The sequence below is a fragment of the Lynx rufus genome, unplaced genomic scaffold (genome assembly GCF_022079265.1).
Source record: "Lynx rufus isolate CCGP_SWC_20201006 ecotype Redwood Valley unplaced genomic scaffold, mLynRuf1.p SCAF_1, whole genome shotgun sequence".
Classification (NCBI taxonomy): Eukaryota; Metazoa; Chordata; class Mammalia; order Carnivora; family Felidae; genus Lynx; species Lynx rufus.
In genome coordinates this window covers 96,278,518-96,284,179 of record NW_025814823.1, presented here as the reverse complement: position 1 = coordinate 96,284,179, position 5,662 = coordinate 96,278,518, and the positions used below count along the sequence as shown (strand labels likewise).

The window sequence follows — 5,662 nt, the reverse complement described above, 5'->3', positions numbered from 1 at the left end:
ATACTTATATATTTATATAAATATATAGTACATATATAGTATATATAAATATATAAGTATATTTACATTTTATATTTATATATTTTATATTTATTTATATATTAAGTTTATATTTTATATATTTATATATACCATATATATACAATATTTATACATACTATATATTTATACATTTATATTTATAGATTATATGTATGCATATACACACATAAAGATAGAGCAAACAAAATTAGGTGAAATGCTAATGACAGGTGCATGTGGGTGAATGATATATGGGCATTCTGTGTACCATTTTTATTTTTACAAAGTTTAGTTATCTTGAAAATAATTTCCCAATCAAACGTTAATTAAATATACAGTCTCACAGTCAACACTTCTTGTTCACAAACAAAAGGCTGAACAATAACAGATTTTGATAAGTCAAATTTTCTCCTTATAGATATGAGCAGAAAACCAGGACGGCTGAGATTAGAGACAAATCAATTGTGCTCAAAGTAAGAATCTAAACAAACAAATTAAACAATGATGCTTGAAAAATGCTATATATTTAAGGTAATTGAAAAGAATTTTGGGAAATTCTGATTAATACTCTGATGGGAAATTTTGAAAGGCTATTGAAATTGTTGGAAGCTGTTATATAAACAAAGTAATCAGAATAATAGAGCAATTTCTGAAAATCACACATGTGTTTATCAAAATGAAATAGTTTAATAGGAGACCTGGAAAATAGACTCCAGAAAATCTTTTATATCAAAGAACAAAATCTGAAAGATGAAAAATCTAAGAGAAAAGTTAGGACATATAAACCGATACAATAAACACCATACAACAAATCTAACCTTCTTCAAATAGCTTTTCTAAAAAGAGGAAACAAAGAAAATTAAGGTGTGTGTATGAGAGAGTGGGAGGGGAGGTCAAAGAAATAATAGGAAAAAAATGTTCCATATCTGAAAAAAATGTTTTAACCTGGAAGACATTGAGTGAATGCTTAGCACAAGGAACGATTAAAAGCCACATCTAGAAGTACCTTTTGAACTAGGCTTTCATTTCTCAAGTGATTAATGATGCTGAACATCTTCTTGTGTGCTTATTTGCCATTTGCATGACTTTGGAGAAGTGTGTGTTCAAACACTTTCCGCGTTTCCTTGGGCACCTGGCTGACTCAGTCAGTTGAGTGTCCAACTTCAGCTCAGGCCATGATGACATGGTCCTTGATTTCAAGCCCTGTGTCAGGCCCTGTGCTGACAGCTCAGAGCCTGGAGCCTGCTTCAGAATCTGTGTCTCCCTCTCTCTCTGCCCCTCCTCTGATTGAGCTCTGTCTCTCTCTCGCTCTCTCAAAAAATGAATATACATTAAAAAAAACAATAAAATGCTTTGCCCATTTCTATTAGGTTGTTCTCTTAAGTTTTGAGACTTCTATATCTATATTAGTTACAAGTCCTTGATCACACATATGATGTACAAATATTTTCTCCTAGTGTTTGAATAATTTTTTTCTCTTAGTTTATTCCAAAGAGCAAAACTTGTAATTTTATGAAGTCCAATTTTTCATTTTTTTAGTATCTAATAATTGTCTAATATAAAGCCAACAGATTTTTTTTTCCTATTTTTCTTCTAGAAATATAGTAGTGCCTTTTACATTTAGCTCTGTGATAAATTTTAACTTAATTTCTGGGTAAACTAGAAGGCATATGTGAAAGTTCCTTCAGAGAAGAGATTGAGGTTTTCTTTTAATTTTTTAAATGTTTATTTATTTTTGAGAGAGAGAGGGAGAGGGAGTGTGAGCAGGGAGGGGCAGAGAGAGGGAGACACAGAATCTGAAGCAGGTTCCAGGCTCTGAGTTGTCAGCGCAGAGCCCAATGCGGGGCTTGAACTCACAGACTGAGAGATCATGACCTGAGCCGAAGTCGGATGCTTAACTGACTGAGCCACCAAGGCACCATGAAGAGATAGAGAATATTAAAAATTAAGTGATATCAGGGTTTCCTGGGTAGCTCAGTGGGTTAAGCATCATACTCTTGATTTCAGATCAGGTCATGATTTCATGGTTTGTGAGATCAAGCCCTGTGTTGGGCTCCGGGCTGACAGCACAGAGCCTCCTTGGGTGCCCTCTCTCTCTCTCTCTCTCTTCCCACCCTGTTCTGAATGAATGAATGAATGAATGAATGAATGAATAGAAACATATGATATTAGACCATGAGTTCCAGATGACTCTATGAAAATGTCTGAGAGAATGACAAGGGATAGAGATGTAATTTGTATTAGAGATTGTAAGAAAGCTGTATGAAAGAAGGAGTCCACTGATAAGTGGCAACCTTGATGTCTTGTGTTTCTTGTGTTCATTGTGCAAACTATGAGATGAAGCACAGGTCCTGATGGTCTTTTATAGACAACCCCATGTAAGGTGGTAACCTTTGCGATGTTCCTGAATCTGCCTGTGTGACATCTTAGATCATGTCCCATGCTCTGCTTGAAACCTCAGGCCCTTCTCATTTCCTAACAGAAGAGTTATAAAAATGGCTTGTTTCATTCTTTTGGTTATTTGCCAGATGGGTGTACTTTTATTACAAGAAACTACCTGCAGAAAAACCCTATATGTAAAGATGGCAAAAATAGATTCATACAGACTCTTTGTTCCTCAGTGGTCACACTGAGGCTTGGTCACATTCCACAACAGCACAGGTATTAAGGCCCTGGGGGGTGGATTTTGACCAGGTGGTGATGAGGTAGAAGAAACCTAAAAAGTAAATGCATCTTCCTTCATTCCCCAAGTCCTGAATAGTACAACTACTGTACAATGTAGTAGTTTCTTATACAATTTTCTGCAGATATTTCATGAGTCTGAACAATGAATCCCGAAGCTGCATCTAGTTTGGTACATATCCTCATGCATTTGCTCTCTCCTTCCCTGCCATACTTCTCTTTCTCCATCACAAGTGATTCTCTGGGATTGCATTCTCTGATACAGGGTTAGTATGTCAGCATTTGATTCATACTGTGTTTTCTAGAAATCAGGCCATAAATCAAGGGTAGAGGGAAGAGAAGAGGGTATTTTTAAGAGAAGGGAGGGTGTTCTGTTGGAACCTTAGTTAGTCATTTACTAAATGAGCCTTTTCAGGGACCTGGACACTCCAGAAACTCATCCAATATCAGTGTGGAGAACAGATAGCATTTATATAAATACAGGATCAGAAAGTTCATATGTAACTTTAGAGAGACATGGAGAGACATGAATGCACGATATACACCTTTCCAAAAGAGCAGGTAACATTTAGGGAGAAAAATATTACCAAAGAGACAAGGGTCTGAGACTCATGTCCCCCTATAGAGTTAGTTGAAATAAAAGTTCTTCCCAATGAAGAAGTTGTGAGCATATTTTGGTGAGTGTGTTTAGAGTTATTATTTAATTTCTTTGACGTGGACTCATTGCTAATAGGCCAAGTCTTGTGAAAGAGGACAACAGTGAAGTACAGCATATTTCTTGGAGTAGAAAAGTAGTTCTACACTATGAAACTAGAAATCAACTACAAGAAAAGACATGGAAAGAGCACAAATACATGGAGGTTAAATAGCATGCTACTAAACAATGAATGGGTCAACCAAGAAATCAAAGAAGAAATGAAAAATTACATGGAAACAAGTGAAAATAAAAACATGAGAGTCCAAAACCTTTGAGATGCAACAAAATGAGGGAAGTTTATAGCAATACAGGCCTACCTCAAGAATCAAGAAAAATCTCTAATAAACAACCTAACTTTATAGCTCCTAGCTCCTAAAGCTCCTAACGGAGCTGGAACAACAACAACAAACAAAACCCAAACAGAGCCAAAGGAAGGAAATAATAAAGATTAGAGCAGAAATAAGTGATACAATAAATTAAAAAAAAAAAAAAGAACAGATCAATGAAATCAGGAGCTGGTTCTTTGGAAAGCTCAACAAAATTGACAAACCAGTAGCCAGACTCACTTAAAAAAGAAAAAGGACGCCAATAAAAAAAAATCACTAATAACTAATGAAAGAGGAGAAATAACAACAAATGCCAGTGAAATACAAACAGCCATATGATAGTATTATGAAAACCTATATGCCCACAAATTAGAAAATTTAGAAGAAATGGATTAAACTCCTGGAAACTCCTAAAAACATATAACCTATCAACTCTAATGCAGGAAAAAACAGAAATTTTGAACAGACTAATTACCAACAATTAAATTGAATCAGTAATAAAAAAATCTCCCCCAAACAAAAGTTCAGGACCAAACAATTTCACAGGTGAATTCCACCAAACATTTCAAAAAGAGAAGATTCAAAAAAATAGAAGAGAACAAAAAAATTCCAAATTCATTCTACGAGGCCATTATCACCCTCATACCAAAACTATATAAAGACATCACACAAGAAAAGAGAACTAAAGACCAAGATTTCTCATGAATATAGATGCAAAAACTTTCAACAAAATATTAGCAAACTGAATCCAACAATACATTAAAAACATCATATACCACAATCAAGTGTGGTTTATCCATAGGATGCAAGTGTGGTTCAATGTTCGCAAAACAATAAACATGATACATCACATTAATAAGAGAAAGGATAAGTATTATATGATCATTTCAACAGACGCAGAAAAAGCATTTGACAAAGTACAATATCCATGCATGATAAAAACTCTTTGCAAAGTAGTTGTAGTGGAAATATACCTCAACATAATAAAGAAGGCCTTACATGAAAAACCCACAGCCAACATGATACTCAACAGAGACAACCTGGGACCTTGTCCTCTAATGTCAAGAACAGGACAAGAATGTCCACTCTCACCACTGTTATCCTAAAATTTGTGTGGAACTACAACAACAAAAAAACCCTCAAATACTAATGCAACCTTGAAAAAGAAAAATGTGAAGGCATCACAATTCCAAATTTCAAGTTATATTACAAAGCAGTAATAATTAAGACAGTATGGTATTGGCATAAAAATTAGATGCATAGATCAAAGGAATACAATAGAAACTCCAGAAATAACCTCACAATGACATGGTTAATTACTCTTCATCTCATCTCATCTCATCTCATCTCATCTCATCTCATCTCATCTCATTAAGTCTCTTCATCTCATCCTTGAGCAGGGGCTATGCATATATTCTCTGTACCATTCCAATTTTAGCATATGTGCTGCTGAAGTGAGCACATCTTTGACAGTCTCTTTAACAAATGGTGTTGGGAAAATGGGACAGCTACATGCAAAAGAATGAACCTGGACCACTTTCTTTTCACCATACATAAAAGTAAACTCAAAATGGAGACCTGAAACCAGAGACATCCTTGAAGAGAGCACAAGCAGTAATTTTCTGGTATCTGTCACAGCAACATTTTTCCAGCTATGTCTCCTGAGGCAAAGGAAATAAAAACAAAAATGGACTGCATCAAAATAAAAAGCTTCTGTACAGCAAAGGAAACAAGCAACAAAACTAAAAGACAACCTATGGAAGGAAAGAAGATATTTGCAAATGACCTGTCTGATAAAGGGTTAATATCCAAAATATATAAGGAAATGATTGAACTCAACACCCAAGAAACAATCCAATTAAAAAATGGGCAGAAGACACGATCAGACATTTCTCCATAGAAGACACACAGATGGCCAACAGACATAAGAACATCA

At 35.0% G+C, this 5,662-nt stretch overlaps 1 non-coding gene across 1 annotated transcript; it reads right to left on the bottom strand.

Annotated features, from left to right (window-relative positions):
* Positions 1-5,081: 5,081 nt before the first annotated feature.
* LOC124523274 (U6 spliceosomal RNA) lies at positions 5,082-5,188 on the bottom strand. Its single transcript, XR_006964971.1, has one exon. It is a non-coding gene; the product is annotated as a U6 spliceosomal RNA (small nuclear RNA).
* Between the last annotated feature and the right edge of the window lie 474 nt (positions 5,189-5,662).